The 19,016-nt window shown below is 39.1% G+C and overlaps 1 protein-coding gene across 1 annotated transcript in view; it reads right to left on the reverse strand.

The window, feature by feature from the left end:
• The window catches only part of SAMD3 (sterile alpha motif domain containing 3), a 220,196-nt gene that overhangs the window by 199,663 nt on the left and 1,517 nt on the right, over positions 1–19,016 (reverse strand). The window lies entirely within an intron of this gene.

Here is a 19,016-nt window from a genome sequence, read left to right on the forward strand (position 1 = left end):
AGCAGCCGCCATCCAATGAGGTATTTCCTGTTAGGCAGCTGTGTAGACAACTCAGCCCCTCCCGCCTGTCAGGGTGTTCATCATCCAGGAGTGTTTTAGATAAAACAGAAGAAGCTGTGTTAATCTAGATGGAACTGTATTTGTGTTAGGGAATACGAATCCTCCAGGCTATGACAAGGCTTAGGCAAAATTATGGACAAGATTGGTTTGGGGGATATGGGGATAGGGACTGTGTCCAAATCTCCTGAAACACCCCCGAGAGGCAGCAGGGTTTGGAATGCCTTTGAATCCTTAGTACCTGGCACATGGCAGGCCTTTGGCACTTGTTTATTGAATGAGTAAATACAGACACTGAGCTTCTAAGCCCCATCACACAGCAGGAAGGAAAGAATTTGTCAGCTGTCCTCAAGTGGTACAAAAGAAGACTGCCTGACTTCACATATGAATGTAGGGAGCTCAAGAAGCAAAAGGCAGAGAACAGATTCCCATAATTGGAACCAGAAAAGTCTCAGTATCTGTCATGGGTCATGTGTCATTGTGTCTGTTCCCAAATTAACTGTCAGGACATCCAGGGAAGGCAGTTCTGTTAGTTCCATGAGAGGGGTTTTAGATAAGGCTACAAGGGCAAAAAGCACACTAGGTTGTTATGACAAGCTGGATATCTTGCACTTTATCTTGTTGCAATATGCAGCCATGGAAGTCTTCAGGAAGAAGAACTTGATTAAAAATTAATATGGTTGGAAGGTGGAGCCAAGATGGCTGAATAGGAACAGCTCCAGTCCACAGCTCCCAGTGTGAGCAACGCAGAAGACGGGTGATTTCTGCATTTCCAACTGTGGTACCAGGTTCATCTCACTGGGGAGTGTCAGACAGTGGGTGCAGGACAGTGGGTGCAGTGCACCCAGTGTGAGCCAAAGCAGGGCAAGGGATCACCTCACCTGGGAAGCGCAAGGGATCAGGGAATTCCCTTTCCTGGTCAAAGAAAGGGATGACAGATGGCACCTGGAAAATTGGGTCATTCCCACCCCCACCCCAATACTGTGCTTTTCCAATGGCCTTAGCAAACAGCACACCAGGAGATTATATCCTGTGCCTGGCTCGGAGGGTCCTACGCCCACGGAGCCTCGCTCATTGCTACCACAGCAGTCTGAGATCAAACTGCAAGGCAGCAGCGAGGCTGGGGCAGGGGCACCCGCCATTGCTGAGGCTTGAGTAGGTAAACAAAGCGGCTGGGAAGCTTGAACTGGGTAAAGCCCACCACAGCTCAAGGAGGCCTGCCTGCCTCTGTAGACTCCATCTCTCGGGGCAGGGCATAGCCAAACAAAAGGCAGCAGAAACCTCTGCAGACTTAAATGTCCCTATCTGACAGCTTTTAAGAGAGTAGTGGTTCTCCCAGCATGCAGCTGGAGATCTGAGAACGGACAGACTGCCTCAAGTGGGTCCCTGAACCCCAAGTAGCCTAACTGGGAGGCACTCCCCAGTAGGGGCTGACTGACACCTCACCCGGCTGGGTACTCCTCTGAGACAAAACTTCCAGAGGAATAATCAGGCAGCAACATTGCTGTTCACCAATATCTGCTGTTCTGCAGCCTCCGCTGCTGATACCCAGGCAAACAGGGTCTGGAGTGGACCTCCAACAAACTCCAACAGACATGCAGCTGAGGGTCCTGACTGTTAGAAGGAAAACTAACAAACAGAAAGGACATCCACACCAAAAACCCATCTGTACATCACCATCATCAAAGACCAAAGGTAGATAAAACCACAAAGATGGGGAAAAAACAGGGCAGAAAAACTGGAAACTCTAAAAATCAGAGTGCCTCTCCTCCTCCAAAGGAACACAGCTCCTCACCAGCAACGGAACAAAGCTGGAAGGAGAATGACTTTGATGAGTTGAGAGAAGAAGGCTTCAGACGATCAAACTACTCCGAGCTAAAGGAGGAAGTTCGAACCCATGACAAAGAAGTTAAAAACCTTGAAACAAAATTAGACGAATGGCTAACTAGAATAACCAATGCAGAGAAATCATTAAAGGACCTGATGGAGCTGAAAACCATGGCACGAGAACTATATGATGAATGAACAAGCCTCAGTAGCCAATTCAATCAACTGGAAGAAAGTGTATCAGTGATGGAAGATCAAATGAATGAAATGAAGCGAGAAGAGAAGTTTACAGAAAAAAGAATAAAAAGCAATGAACAAAGCCTCCAAGAAATATGGGACTATGTGAAAAGACAAAATCTACGTCTGATTGGTGTACCTGAAAGTGACAGGGAGAATGGAACCAAGTTGGAAAACACTCTGCAGGATATTATAGAGGAGAATTTCCCCAATCTAGCAAGGCGGGCCAATATTCAAATTCAGGAAGTACAGAGAATGCCACAAAGATACTCCTCAAGAAGAGCAACTCCAAGACACATAATTGTCAGATTCACCGAAGTTGAAATGAAGGAAAAAATGTTAAGAGCAGCCAGAGACAAAGGTTGGGTTACCCACAAAGGGAAGCCCAACCGACTAACAGCAGATCTCTCGGCAGAAACTCTACAAGCCAGAAGACAGTGGAGACCAATATTCAACATTCTTCAAGAAAAGAATTTTCAATCCAGAATCTCATATCCAGCCAAACTAAGCTTCATAAGTGAAGGAGAAATAAAATACTTTACAGACAAGCAAATGCTGAGAGATTTTGTCACCACCAGGCCTGCCCTAAAAGAGCTCCTGAAGGAAGCACTAAACATGGAAAGGAAAAACCAGTACCAACCACTGCAAAAACATGCAAAATTGTAAAGACCATCAATGCTAGGAAGAAACTGCATCAACTAACGAGCAAAATAACCAGCTAACATCATAATGACAGGATCAAATTCATACATAACAATATTAACTTTAAATGTAAATGGGATAATGCTCCAATTAAAAGACACAGACTGGAAAATTGGATAAAGAGTCAAGACCCATGAGTGTGCTGTATTCAGGAAACCCATCTCACGTGCAGAGACACACATAGGCTCAAAATAAAGGGATGGAGGAAGATCTACCAAGCAAATGGAAAACAAAAAAAGGCAGGGGTTGAAATCCTAGTCTCTGATAAAACAGACTTTAAACCAACAAAGATCAAAAGAGACAAAGAAGGCCATTACATAATGGTAAAGGGATCAACTCAACAAGAGGAGCTAACTATCCTAAATATATATGCACCCCATACAGGAGCACTCAGATTCATACAGCAAGTCCTTAGAGACCTACAAAGGGACTTAGTTTCCCACACAATAATAATGGGAGACTTTAACACCCCACTGTCAACATTAGACAGATCAATGAGACAGAAAGTTAACAAGAATACCCAGGAACTGAACTCAGCTCTGCACCAAGCAGACCTAATAAACATCTACAGAACTCTCCACCCCAAATCAGCAGAATATACATTCTTTTCAGCACCACACCACACCTATTCCAAAATTGACCACATAGTTGGAAGTAAAGCACTCCTCAGCAAATGTAAAAGAACAGAAATTATAACAAACTGTCTCTCAAACCACAGTGCAATCAAACTAGAACTCAGGATTAAGAAACTCACTAAAAACTGCTCAACTACACGGAAACCGAACAACCTGCTCCTGAGTGACTACTGGGGACATAACGAAATGAAGGGAGAAATAAAGATGTTCTTTAAAACCAACGAGAACAAAGACACAACATACCAGAATCTCTGGGACACGTTCAAAGCAGTGTATAGAGGGAAATTTACAGCACTAAATGCCCACAAGAGAAAGCAGGAAAGATCTAAAACTGACACCCTAACATCACAATTAAAAGAACTAGAGAAGCAAGAGCAAACACATTCAAAAGCTAGCAGAAGGCAAGAAGTACCTAAGATCAGAGCAGAACTGAAGGAAATAGAGACACAAAAAACCCTTCAAAAAATTAATGAATCCAGGAGCTGGTTTTTTGAATAGATCGACAAAATTGATAGACTGCTAGCAAGACTAATAAAGAATAAAAGAGAGAAGAATCAAATAGATGCAATAAAAAATGATAAAGGGAATATCACCACCAATCCCACAGAAATACAAACTACCATCAGAGAATACTATAAACACCTCTATGTAAATAAACTAGAAAATCTAGAAGAAATGGATAAATTCCTCGACACATACACCCTCCCAAGACTAAACCAGGAAGAAGTTGAATCTCGAATAGACCAATAACAGGCTCTGAAATTGAGGCAATAATTAATAGCTTACCAACCAAAAAAAGTCCAGGACCAGATGAATTCACAGCCGAATTCTACCAGAGGTACAAGGAGGATCTGGTACCATTCCTTCTGAAACTATTCCAATCAATAGAAAAAGAGGGAATCCTCCCTAACTCATTTTATGAGGCCAGCATCATCCTGATACCAAAGCCTGGCAGAGACACAACCAAAAAAGAGAATTTTAGACCAATATCCCTGATGAACATCGATTCAAAAATCCTCAATAAAATACTGGCAAACTGAATCCAGCAGCACATCAAAAAGCTTATCCACCATGATCAAGTGGGCTTCATCCTAGGGATGCAAGGCTGGTTCAACATATGCAAATCAATAAACATAATCCAGCATATAAACAGAACCAACAACAAAAACCACATGATTATCACAATAGATGCAGAAAAGGCCTTTGACAAATTTTAACAACGCTTCATGCTAAAAACTCTCAATAAATTAGGTTTTGATGGGACATATCTCAAAATAATAAGAGCTATCTATGACACACCCACAGCCAATATCATATTGAATGGGAAAAAACTGGAAGCATTCCCTTTGAAAACTGGCACAAGACAGGGATGCCCTCTCTCACCACTCCTATTCAACACAGTGTTGGAAGTTCTGGCCAGGGCAGGGCAATCAGGCAGGAGAAGGAAATAAAGGGCATTCAATTAGGAAAAAAGGAAGTCAAATTGTCCCTGTTTGCAGATGACATGATTGTATATCTAGAAAACCCCATCGCCTAAGCCCAAAATCTCCTTAAGCTGATAAGCAACTTCAGCAAAGTCTCAGGATACAAAATCAATGTACAAAAATCACAAGTATTCTTATACACCAATAACAGACAAGCAGAGAGCCAAATCATGAGTGAACTCCCATTCACAATTGCTTCAAAGAGAATAAAATACCTAGGAATCCAACTTACAAGGGATGTGAACGAACTCTTCAAGGAGAACTACAAACCACTGCTCAATGAAATAAAAGAGGATACAAACAAATGGAAGAACATTCCATGCTCATGGGTTGGAAGAATCAATATCGTGAAAATGGCCATACTGCCCAAGGTCATTTATAGATTCAATGCCATCCCCATCAAGCTACCAATGACTTTCTTCACAGAATTGGAAAAAACTACTTTAAAGTTGATATGGAACCAAAAAAGAGCCCGCATCACCAAGTCAATCCTAAGCCAAAAGAACAAAGCTGGAGGCATCACGCTACCCAACTTCAAACTATACTACAAGGCTACAGTAACCAAAACAGCATGGTACTAGTATCAAAACAGAGATATAGACCAATGGAACAGAACAGAGCCCTCAGTAATAATGCCGCATATCCACAACTATCTGATCTTTGAGAAACCTGACAAAAACAAGAAATGGGGAAAGGATTCCCTATTTAATAAATGGTGCTGGGAAAACTGGCTAGCCATATGTAGAAAGCTGAAACTGGATCCCTTCCTTACACCTTATACAAAAATTAATTCAAGATGGATTAAAGACTTACATGTTAGACCTAAAACCATAAAATCCCTAGAAGAAAACCTAGGCAATACCATTCAGGACATAGGCATGGGCACGGACTTCATGTCTAAAACACAAAAAGCAATGGCAACAAAAGCCAAAATTGACAAATGGGATCTAATTAAACTAAAGAGCTTCTGCACAGCAGAAGAAACTACCGTCGGGGTGAACAGGCAACCTACAGAATGGGAGAAAATTTTTGCAACCTACTCATCTGACAAAGGGCTAATATCCAGAATCTACAATGAACTCCAACAAATTTACAAGAAAAAAACAAACAACTCCATCAACAATTGGGCGAAGGATATGAACAGACACTTCTCAAAAGAAGACATTTATGCAGCCAAAAGACACATGAAAAAATGCTCATCAACACTGGCCATCAGAGAAATGCAAATCAAAACCACAATGAGATACCATGTCACACCAGTTAGAATGGCCATCATTAAAAAGTCAGGAAACAGCAGGTGCTGGAGAGGATGTGGAGAAATGGGAACACATTTACACTGTTGCTGGGACTGTAAACTAGTTCAACCATTGTGGAAGTCAGTGTGGCGATTCCTCGGGGATCTAGAACTAGAAATACCATTTGACCCAGCCATCCCATTACTGGGTATATACCCAAAGGATTATAAAACATATTGCTATAGAGACACATGCACATGTATGTTTATTACAGCACTATTCACAATAGCAAAGACTTGGAAGCAACCCAAATGTCCAACAATGATCGACTGGATTAAGAAAATGTGGCACATATACACCATGGAATACTATGCAGCCATAAAAAATGATGAGTTCATGTCCTTCGTAGGGACATGGATGAAGCTGGAAACCATCATTCTCAGCAAACTATCGCAAGGACAAAAAACCAAACACTGCATGTTCTCACTCATAGGTGGGAACTGAACAATGAGAGCACATGGACACAGGAAGGGGAACATCACACACCGGGAACGGCTGTGGGGTGGGGGGAGTGGGGAGGGATAGCATTAGGAGATATACGTAATGTTAAATGATGAGTTAATGGGTGCAGCACAGCAACATGGCACATGTATACATATGTAAGAAACCTGCACCTTGTGCACATGTACCCTAAAACTTAAAGGATACTAATAAAAATAAATAAAATAAAATAAAAATTAATATGGTTGTTTTACATAAGAAAGGGGGATCAACTCGAGTCAAGGAGCTATATTCATGAATCAAGATATTAAGGCTTTATGAGTAGAAGCCCATTACAATTATTTCAGCAGTTTTTCTCATCATATATTAAAAGTCACGTATGACTCGCAACTTAAGGAGTTTTAATTGGAACTTCTTCAGTTTACGACTTTTCTTACTATCAATAAAATATCACCCCTGCCATTAGTAACCAAGAATTCTCCTGTTTATGATTGCAAATTACCTCCAGTCAAAGGGACCCCAAATACCCACCTGATCCACACATCTAAGTGCTAATGCAAAGTCAAGGATAGGGCCACTCAAGCTCATTGTGTAGCTGCACTTAGAGTGAAGATCATTGAAGAACATGAAAATTTCTCTTTTCTAGAACTTGCCCTTCCAGTGTGTCTGGGGTCTTCATGCTCACTGAGTTAGAAATTAAACATTTTGAAGAGTAGTCCTTAATTTTGAATAGAACTCACAGTTTCTATGCATAGCAAAGAAAACATATACTGCTCTGGGGAGCTTTACCTATAACAGATGTGTCTACATCTACATTCTGAAATTCTCAGAGCTCTTATATTAATGAGCCTTAACTAAAAGGATCATTTATGATATATTGTAGAAATTTTTGGTTTTACCTAATTAATAATTGTTTAAAACCAAAATATTGGAAGGAGTTGACACATTTATTTTCCATTTCTTCATGTTTCTATCAGCAAAAAACAAAGAGTAAATACTTCTTGTTCCTTTCTTGACTTATTTTGGGGTCTTGTGTGAAAGGTTCCTCTTGTTCAGATCTATTTCCTTTTGAAATGCTATACTCACTACCAGTTAGAAAGGCCAGCACTCTGTTCTGCATCTAGTCCTTCTTTCTGTTCTAGCTTAACTGTCTGAGACAGAAGATCCAGTGATGGAGAGAGAGGCAGTAGAATGATTTGGTCCATAATAATATCTCTAATCCAGCTTTTATTTGATAGCTCTGCATTTTGGAGTTATTTAATATGTTTGCATTACCAGAAATAAAATTGATACTTTGGCCTCTACTTGGCCATCAGTTGTTTTGTGTACATGCAGTTGGTCAAACCTAGAGGTGAGGAGAAGAGCCTTCCAGGACATAAGCACCTAACACATGTGTTTTTGTTTTATTTGGGTTATTAATTTTTGTATTTTATATTTTGAAATGGGTTTCCAAAAATAAAATTCTAATTTCTATCACTGCACTTAATATAGGAAATAAAGGTACAACTTCAAATAACATGATTTGTGATACCTTCTGACAAACCACAAATTAGGATGTCAGTCGGGGTTTCCAGCCTTCTTTTTAATCCAGATTTTGTAACCCTCAAATTTACTACAAAAATAAAGTTGGTTATCCAAAATAAGCTTTGACTTCTACATCAGCCATCTCAAATACACTATTTCAGGGAGCAAAGGGACAAAGGGAAGAGTAGAAGACAAATGAGACCAGAAGGAAAGATCAAACTAACTCCCCTAAAAATCTGAGACTCACAGAGGGATACAAAATCAAGGAACATATCTGTGTTTGCAGGCTGTAAGCCATATCTCAGACATCAGTTCTCCTTAAAAGTATGGTATTCCACAGCAAAAGAAACTATCGACAGAGTAAACAGACAATCTACAGAGGAGTAGAAAATATTTGCAAACTATGCATCTGAAAAAAAGTCTAATATCCAGTATCTATAAGGAATGTAAACAACTTTGCAAGAAAAAAACAAACAACCCCATTAAAAAGTGGGCAAAGGACATGAACAGAAACTTTTCAAAAGAAGACATACATGCAGCCAACGAGCATAAGAAAACAAGCTCAACATCATTGATCCTTAGAGAAATGCAAATCAAAACCACAGTGAGATACCATCTCACACCAGTCAGAATGGCTATTATTAAAAAGTCAAAAAAATAACAGATGCTAGTGAGGTTGTAGAGAAAAAGGAATGCTTATACACTGTTGGTGGGAGTGTAAATTAGTTCAACCATTGTGGAAAGAAGTGTGGTGATACCTTAAAGACCTAAAAACAGACCTACCATTTGACCCAGCAATCCCATTACTGAGTATATACCCAAAGTAATATAAATTGTTCTATCATAAAGACACATTCATGCATATGTTCACTGCAGTGCTATTCACAATAGCAAAGACATGGAATCCACCTAAATGCTCACCACTGGTAGACTGGATAAAGAAAATGTGGTACATATACACCATGGAATACTATGCAGCCATAAAAAAGAATGAGATCACATCCTTCGCAAGAACATGGATGGGGCAGGAGGCCATCATACTTAGCAAACTGATGTAGAAACAGACAACCAAATATCACATGTTCTGACTTATAAGTGGGAGCTAAATGATGAGAACACATAGACACAAAGAGGGAAACAACAGACACTGGGGCCTATGTGAGGGTGAAGGGTGGGAGAAGGGAGAGGATCAAAAAAATAACTATTGGGCACCAGGTTTAGTACACGGGTGACAAAATAATCTGTGAACAAACCTCTGTGACACGAATTTACCTATATAACAAACCTGCACATGTATCCATAAACCTGAAATAAAAGTTAACAAAAATAAAGTAGATGTCCCTTGGCATAGCCGATGGCGCTAATTCAAATTTGAAGAGATAGCAGAGCCTCCTTTGAGACCTGCTAACCTTTTAAACCAGCGCTAATTTTAAAAAAAGATATGGCATTCCAGAGCCACAATTCCCTGGGAAATCAACTGATTATTAAAAATGCAGAAAAAGTTTATCTTTAAAGACTCTGACCTCCTCAGCAATCAGTGATGTGTAGGTTTCCCAGATAAAGTGAACTTCAGAACTTTGCATCCTACATGCCATCTGTAGCAGCACCTGTAGGGTACATTTGTTTACAATAAGGATGCAACTGCCCAGGCACGGTGGCTCACGCCTATAATCCTAGCACTTTGGGAGGCCAAGGCAGGTGGATCACCTGAGGTCGGGAGTTCGAGACCAGCCTAGCCAACATGGTGAAACCCCGTCTCTACTAAAAATACAAAAATTAGCCGAGCATGGTAGCATACACCTGTAATATCAGCTACTCAGGAGGCTGAGGCAGGAGAATCATTTGAACCTTTGAGGCAGAGGTTGCAATGAGCCGATATTGCACCACTGCACTCCAGCCTAGGTGACAGAGTGAGACTCTGTCTCAAAAAAAATAAACAAAATAAAAAATAAGGATGCAACTTACATTGGTGTCACCTCCGTTTTTAAACTTGAATGACATGTACAACTCTTCCTTAATCCCGTTCTTTTTGTTTATCTATGTGGTTTCAAAGACTGAAAAGACATAACATCTTCTCTAATGGGGGAAGGTTGTGGTCACATGATGCTGTTACTATCAAGAAATTCCATTTTCAAAAAGAAAAATGCTAAACCCACCAGGCAATAAAAGGAAATTGTGCTTCAGTGGGGTAGCCCCCAGGGATCTATCATTAGTGAGGCAAGATGACATGACAGACACAGGAAAAAATGGAGAAGCACATGTAAGAGGGGTCAGAGAAAAGAGGGGCAGCCCCAGAAACACCACAAGTAGAAGCAGGAGTACTTCAGCCCAGTGGCTATTAGAGAAACAGCTCACACAAGTGTAGAGCAGCATGATTTAGTGAATATTTGGAGAAAGCACAAAAGATTTACAGCAATTAAAATTCCACACTGTCTTTTCCATTCTGAGACACTTTCCCATCAGTAACATTTTTCCTCGCTACAGACTTTTAGAGGTGCAGCCTATTTTGTCTGTTCCTTTGTTTCAATTGCCATCAATTTGAAAATCTTGCTAAATTCTCAGGATTGTGAAAATGCGAATCAGATTGTACAACATATAAATAAGATCATGTTACTCACTGTTTTAAAGTCTTCTTTGGTTTCCCATAAAACCTATAATCAAAACCTGAGTCCTACAAAGCCCTGGATGACCAGGTCTCTGACTCCTTATCCTCTCTTATCAATCAGTATTCACCCTTTTCCTCATCTTCTCAGCTGGAAGGGCCATCTGGTTGATCCCTACACATACCCAGAACACTCTAGCTCAGAGTTTCTGCATTTGCCTTTTCCTCAGCCTGGTCTGCCCTGGCTGCAGATATCTGCAAAGCTTCTGCCTTATTTTTTGCAGATATCTGCTCAAATATTACATCCTAAAGAGAACTTCTCTGATATTCTATATAAAACCACATTCTCATCCCGGGATCACTGTCTAGACTCTTACCCTACCTTATTTTTCTTCATAGCATGTATCACTTCCAAACATTATATTATGTATGTAATTATTATCTGCCCCTGTGGCATCTAAGTCATTAAGGGTGAAGACTATGGTCTGGAATATAGTAGTAGGAACTCACGAAAAGTGTATTGAATAAAGGAACAAATAGTTGTTATCACAAGTTGATTGTTTCTGACATCGCTGTAGATGGTACCAGAGTGCCCAACAGCTTTGCTAGTTTTCCTTTTTTCTCTGAGGGTGGAGTTCATTGAATTGAGCTCAATCCTCAATCTTTTGCTCTTTTCTGGACCTAGTAAGTTCCCCTTTCTATGAAGAACTCACTTACCTGTTGGAACTACAGGTAAGAAATTAAGAGGACAACCAGACAGCCACAACTAATTTATATTTCATATGCTTTCAAATCTGAGTAACTCAATGTTGCTTAGCTTCCCATTTTGCAAGTGATTCACAAACACTTCCATCAAAATATCCCTTTTGCTGAGGAAAGCAGACTTTTACCTTTGTATCTACTGTACTATGAAGGGGGCACATATGTCAAATCATTAGATGGGAATGCAGAATTTCTTGATATTTTGTATTTTATCTTTAAAAATCTATGAGATTTAAAAAATTATCTGCTATGGCATCTTTTTATTTTTTTGAGATGGAGTCTCGCTCTGTCACCCAGGCTGGAGTGCAGTGGCATGATTGTGGCTCACTGCAAGCTCTGCCTCCCAGGTTCATGCCATTCTCCTGCCTCAGCCTCCCGAGTAGCTGGGACTACGGGTGCCCGCCACCACGCCTGGCTAATTTTTTGTATTTTTAGTAGAGACAGGGTTTCACCGTGTTAGCCAGGATGGTCTCTATCTCCTGACCTCGTGATCTGCCCGCCTCGGCCTCCCAAAGTCCTGGGATTACAGGCATGAGCCACCATGCCCGGCTAGCATCTTTTAATTTCAGTTAAAAAAAAGTCTTCCTTCAATCATCCAGCAAAATTGCTGAGCCAGGAGGCTGTATCACATTTAACTTCTGACTTGCAGTAGCCCCTGGCAAACCACCTGTACTCCTGTTATAAACATTTCCCATAAGAGAGTATTTTTGCATAGGGGATAATGAGCATGAAGACAGGAGACCTGTGTTCTTGTCCTAGCCTTAACATTTGTTTGCTGCTAGATCCTTGGCAAGTTAAACTCTCAGAGCTCCAACATTCTAATGTGTATCTTTCCTCTCAATGTTAAAAAAAAATTTCAAATCTCTAGTAGGTAATTGATCAACCTGTGAAGGAAAAACCTGCTGCTACTTGACACACTTTATTAAACACTGTAAAAGAGCATTGCTCATGAGTATGTTTGGGTAAACTTTGTGAAAGCACAGTCATCATGTTTTTTGTTGGCACATGCCAAAATTTTGTTTAAGTAAGTAATGAGGACATTAACAGGAAGACAAAAGAGCTGATTTGGCAAGTACTTGAGAAATGAAGATTTACCTTCTCAGTAGGAAAAGAAATACCAAATTAGGTATAAGACTAGTGAGTAATTTCTCTCATAGCAAAAATTTATTATTTTCTATCTGCTCTTTTTATCAACTGTGGGTTGCTAATCAATATCCTTTGGCAAAAAGCTGTATTTTCTTTGACATAGAGGCAGAAGAATCTAAGTAGATAACATTTTCCCTAGCAGGATATTTAAAAATCAAGCAACCATTACCTTGCCTTTTTCTGTGTTTTGAAGTAAATTATTCTTTCACGTATCTAAAAGAAGCAAATGGAAGGAAGCTTCACATTGATTACACTTGCCAGAAGATTCCTTAAAACTTGCTTTTAGACACACTGGGAGTTCAGGAAGCTTTCAATTCTGATTGCAGATCTCATTGAGGATTCCAAAAATCTTGCATCTTAGCTGATAAATTCTAAGGTGAAATCCAGTTTTTAAATTTGTTGTTGTGTGTACATGTCAGGAAAGTTCTGAAAATCTGAAGGTGAACTTCTAAAATCTGTCATTTATCAGTAAGCTCCATCTGACTGCTGTGTCCACAGTTGACAGAGGAGAAAAAGGGCTTGATGGTTGTTGTTATTTTTTTAAACTGTTCATTATCAAAATAATACAATGTCACTAAGAAAACTTTGAAAGAAAAAAATTGTCTAAAATAAAAATTTAGAGTAATACCCTTACTCTTCAATTTCATTCCCCCTTGGTAGCCTCTGTTAATATTTTTGTGTATATCCCACCATGTCTTACACACACACACACACACACACACACACTTTAACAAAGATGAGATCACACTATACAAGATTCTATAAGTTATTTTCTCACTAACAGTGTCTCCTTGACCCCTACCCATATCCATGGATATAGATCTTTTCTGTCTAATGCTGTATGGTATTCCATTGTATAAACATGTAATTTAAGTAGTCTCCTATTGATGGGCACAGAGGTGATTTCCAGTTTCACCAAGAGGTAGCTATCACAGTTGTTGAGAGCACAGGCCTTAGCATCAGACTGCATGGGCTCATGAGCCCAGTTCCTCCACCTACTTACCTGGATAAACTACTTAATCTCTCTTACTCCAGTTATTTCAGCTGTAAAATGGAGAAAAAATTAGTGCTTACTCTAAAAGATTATTATGAGGAGTTAATAGTTATAAAATGCTTAGAATAGTGCCCATTTCATAGTAAGTACTGTATAATAATTTTATATGATATTTTTATCACTATATACAATACTACAATCCACTGATTTTATATGTATCTAAACTTCAACTTTTGATTGGGTCTGATTTGTTTGAGTACACAGAACAAATTCTTAATCAGGAATGCAAAGCCTGCTGTAAGCTGGCCTCTGCCTATTTCTCCTATGCCTTCCCACACTCCAGCCATAGTGATTCTTCCTACACTTCTCTGAGTGTACAATACTGTGTTCTTTTCTGGAAATTGCACACACATTTCCCTCTCTTTGAATTCTGTTACATCCTTGTCTACCTTTTGAAGTCTCTGCATCTTTCGGAGCCAAGATCTTGGATCCCTACATCTTTGAAATCTCCTTTGAATGAAGGATTTCTGATGATCCTTATTTTATATCACCATTTGGTACCCGTTAGGGCACTTTTCATACTGCAGCTATTTGCTTACAAAGATGCCAAACACACCAGACCACAATAAATATGCAGAAAAGGGCTCTCACTTGCTCATTTCTATACAGCCCAACTGAATATAATGCCCAATACATTATGTGAATGCTTTCTGAATTAATAAAAGAACAATCTAAAACTGAAACTCTACTCGTATTTTATCACAAGGGTGTTTCTTTAGGTGTGAAGGTGTGGTAAGGCTGGGAAAATGCATAGCTTCCAGGGATATGCTAAGTTTTTCAATCAGCTGGGACCTGTAAAGCACTCTAACATAAGTCATGTTTTATGAGTGCTAAATAAGCACTGAACTAGGAATAGGAAGATCCAGGTTCCAGCCATGGCCCTGTCATTCTGTGGTTATGTGATCTTAAGCTGGGCACTTGTGTTCATAAGCTAAAAATTGAAGGAGTGGCAAAGAATGGTATCTAATGCAAAGAATAAATGTAATGTCTAAGAGAAGATCTGACATCCTCAAGTACAATACAGCTTATTTCCTTATATAAACAGGTGTTTCTAGATCAGCAATGACACAATGAGCAATAATCCCCAGTGTCAAAACTCATTAAATGACTATTGTAATAGAACAGATTATCAGGTTTGAAGTTTCTTTTGAAAAATGAATGTGCCAACATTTTCTCATGTTCCAAAAGAAATGTGTGAAAGTATCGGGGAACCTGCCCCGATAGTCACATAGGTTCTTTTCTATTTTCCCTAAGCATCGGCCAGGTTGAGAAATAAAGGGACAGAGTACAAAAGAGAGAAATTTTAAAGCTGGGCATCCGGGGGAGACATCACATGTCGGCAGGTTCCCTGATGCCCCACAAGCCGCAATACCAGCAAGTTTTTATTAGGGACTTTCAAAAGGGGAGAGAGTGCATGAATAGGGTGTGGGTCACAAAGATCACGTACTTCACAAGATAATAGAATATCACAAGGCAAATGGAGGGAGGGTGAGATCACAGGCCCACAGGACTGGGGCAAAATTAAAATTGCTAATGAAGTTTCGGGCACCATTGTCATTGATAACATCTTATCAGGAGACAGGGTTTGAGAGCAACCGGTCTGACCAAAATTTATTAGGCGGGAATTTCCTCTTCCTAATAAGCCTGGGAGCACCATGGGAGACTGGGGTTTATTTCATCCCTACAGTTTCGACCACAGAAGACGGCCACACCCAAGGGGGCCATTTTAGAGACCCACCCTCAGGGGCGTATTCTCTTTCTCAGGGATATTCCTTGCTGAGAAAAAGAATTCAGCGATATTTCTCCCATTTGCTTTTGAAAGAAGAGAAATACGGCTCTGTTCCACCTGGCTCACCGGTGGTCAGAGTTTAAGGTTATCTCTCTTATTCCCTGAGCAATTGCTGTTATCCTGTTCTTTTTTTCAAGGTGCCCAGATTTCATATTGTTCAAACACACATGCTCTACAATTTGTGCAGTTAACGCAATTATCACAGGGTCCTGAGGCAACATATATCCTCCTCAGCTATGAGATGACAGGATTAAGAGACTAAAGTAAAGACAGGCATAGGAAATCACAAGGGTATTGACTGGGGAAGTGATAAGTGTCCATGAAATCTTCACAATTTGTGTTTAGAGATTGCAGTAAAGACAGGCATAAGAAATTATAAAAGTATTAATTTGGAAAACTAATAAATGTCCATGAAATCTTCACAATCCATGTTCTTCTGCCACGGCTTCAACCGGTCCCTCTGTTTGGGGCCCCTGACTTCCCGCAACATGAAAGGGTATTCCCTGGACCCCTAAATAGCATGATTTAAACTGCATTATATTTTTCCAAAATTGTGGCTGAATTCAGGTCTAAATGATTACTGTTTACAAACTCAGCTGTATGTGTGTACAGTCTGTTGGCTGTAGGATTAAGAAATCTTGATATTTATAAATGTTTTAGAATTCAAGATGCCAAGTAGTTTTGTTCTAATTTAATAAAAACAGACCTAATAAAATTGTCAAGAAAAAGCTTATTTTTCTTTACTCTAGATCATGATTATGGATGGAGAAATCCCAAACAGAAAGATGATTTAGTGAATTTTAAAATTTTATTTTGTCAACTAACTTAATGTGGTTGTACTGTTTTGATTGAGCAGAAACTGCAGAATTAAATTCTTTTACAATAAATTTTCACCATGCCTGAGAATGTTATGCTGAGAGGCACCCCTTCTTGGGTTGGGGATGTATCACACAGTGCCTGAGAGATTTGTTGAACATCTGCTACATGCCAAGCTAAATGTTTTACAACTATAATTTTATTATCAGTGAACACTTAAATCAGTGTTATATGGACATATTAAAATTATTGGCACTTTATGGATAAGGGCAATGAAACCCAGAATAATCAGTAAAAGTTAATATTTTAGCCCAGCTGTTTGAGTCAAAGGCTATGCTCTCTGTGTAACACCACACCACCATCACCAACTGAAATGTAGCTAAAAAGGCAGCATTTGGGCTGTGCTTCTGGAAGGGACTGAAGTGAAGGCTGATATAAGCAGAGCACCAGGGAAGTCAGAGGACATGTCAACAGTGCTCTAGTGCAGTGCTTTTCAAATATTAACATGCAGACAGATCACTTGAGTATGTTGTTGAGTTGCAGAGTACGATTTAATAGGTTTGGACAAGGGCCTGAGATCTTGCTATTCTAACAGTTCCCCCGTGATGCAAATATTGCTGAGTCTCGGACTATGCTTTTGAGTAGTCAGGCACCAATGCAAGAATGACTGGTTCAGTACCATGGACAGTGGAACAGGTGGGCCACCACTACCATCTTCTCTCATTTCAGTCAAATCTCTATTATCTTCTATGGGTAGACTCTTGCAACAGAAACAGTCAAAATCTTTAAAAAGTAATTTTTGGATTTATATCAGCTACTTGGTGATTATTCCCTTCAATAGGCACAAATCTGTTCAGGGGAAAGAACTGGGCTTTGGAAGGGAGAGAGTGTGGCTCCTTTCACATTTCTAAATGGTATGCTGCCAGTGCCCCTCAGGCAAAAAGAATCTAATCAGGTTTATTATCTAACAAGGAGGTATCTAATTATCTAATATAGATGATTCTGTATCTAATGCAGAATTTATAAATATTTAAGTAGTCATATCAGCCTCAACATTATAAAACATCAATCTGAGAGGGGTTAGCACTGTTACTTGCACATTTAATGAACAGAAAAGAAATTAGCAACATCTTTCTGCTGTGAAATCCACTGAACTATTAGTCAATTGTATATAATGAGAAAGAAAACATGAAAAGTATGACAAAGTGCTATTCAAAATCACAGTGAAATAAAAATGACCTTAAAATTTTATTTTTAAATATATTTCCTCTTTTTCTTTATCCTATATTCCTCCCCCTATTTCCTTATTTCAAGAATAAAGTCAGAAAGCTCATTTGCTTTATTGCCTTACCCTCTACTTTGAAAAAGCACCTATGGCTGCCAGCAGAAATACTACAGCGGTTTTAAGACTATCAATCTATTTCACATCAAGAACAAAGCCATTCAGATAAAAATCTAGCAAAGAATTCTATTTTCTCCCATTGAAGACATTTTTATTTTCTGTTTAAGGATCCCTTCTCAGATCTAAGAATGCTATGGGCTACATTTATGGCAAGAGAAAATGAGTATAATCCCACACAAATTTTCTAATAGCCCTTCTCTTAGCCTTGTTACTTGACCTCTTAAGAATACTCATTCCTTTTCATTTCAATGTATGTTTCCAAAATTAATTCATTAAATATTAATTGCCATCCATTAGACTTTCATATTATACCAAGAGTGAAAATGTTGATCTTCATATTTTGACCTTTTTTTTAAGTTAATTCTTGATTCCAGAGGAAGAGTCTTTTTTTTGATGATGTTAATTGCATGAAAACAAGTTTGATGTGAGTGTATATATGTTCAATCACATATGTATTGAGGATCTATGTGACTGGTAAGAAGAATATTATATATATATCAATTCATTCAATTTTCACAACACTTTGAAATAGATACTTTGTTCCTACTTAAGGGATGGGAAAAATGAGGTACAAAGTCCCTCTGTTAGTAGGTGGTTGAGCTTGGATTACAGGACACTTGGATTACTCTCTTTCTACTATGCACTCGTATAAGATGGGCTTGTTCTAGTGGAAATTTACACATCTCATATAGACACAGCAAAAAATATTATGTGTGAAGTGCACTGCTACTTGATGGCGAGAAGTAGAAAATAGTTGACTTCTATCCATTATTTCCAAAGCAGATGTGCAGCTAAATTCAAAATCCATTACTGGCATGGTATATTCACTTTCAGATGGGAAGATATTGGCCATTAGCAAAGATAAATAATTTACCTGAGATTCCCTTGAGCACTCAATGTCAGGGAAAATTTATAACTAATATGTTCAGAGTTGCTCGGACTACTGAATCGCAAATAATACTCTATTTACAGGCCATTTTACCTGCCTTTTCTGAGACTAATAGTAATTATTTTAAAAAGAAATCTAAATAATTCCCTTTTGGTGATCTTACTTAGTCTATCTTTCTTCTGTTTTGGTAAATCACTAAAATCTGAGTTCATAGCTCATAAATGAGGAAGCATAAATATCTGTGGCCTTAAGAATGTGCTTATTTTTTTCATGGCTCTCATCAGTCTCTTTTTGAGGACGGCTCAGTCACTCAATGCTTAAAATGGCTAGATGACCATTTTAAACGTCTCATCA

Source organism: Hylobates moloch, unplaced genomic scaffold (genome assembly GCF_009828535.3).
Source record: "Hylobates moloch isolate HMO894 unplaced genomic scaffold, HMol_V3 SCAFFOLD_2, whole genome shotgun sequence".
Lineage (NCBI taxonomy): Eukaryota > Metazoa > Chordata > Mammalia > Primates > Hylobatidae > Hylobates > Hylobates moloch.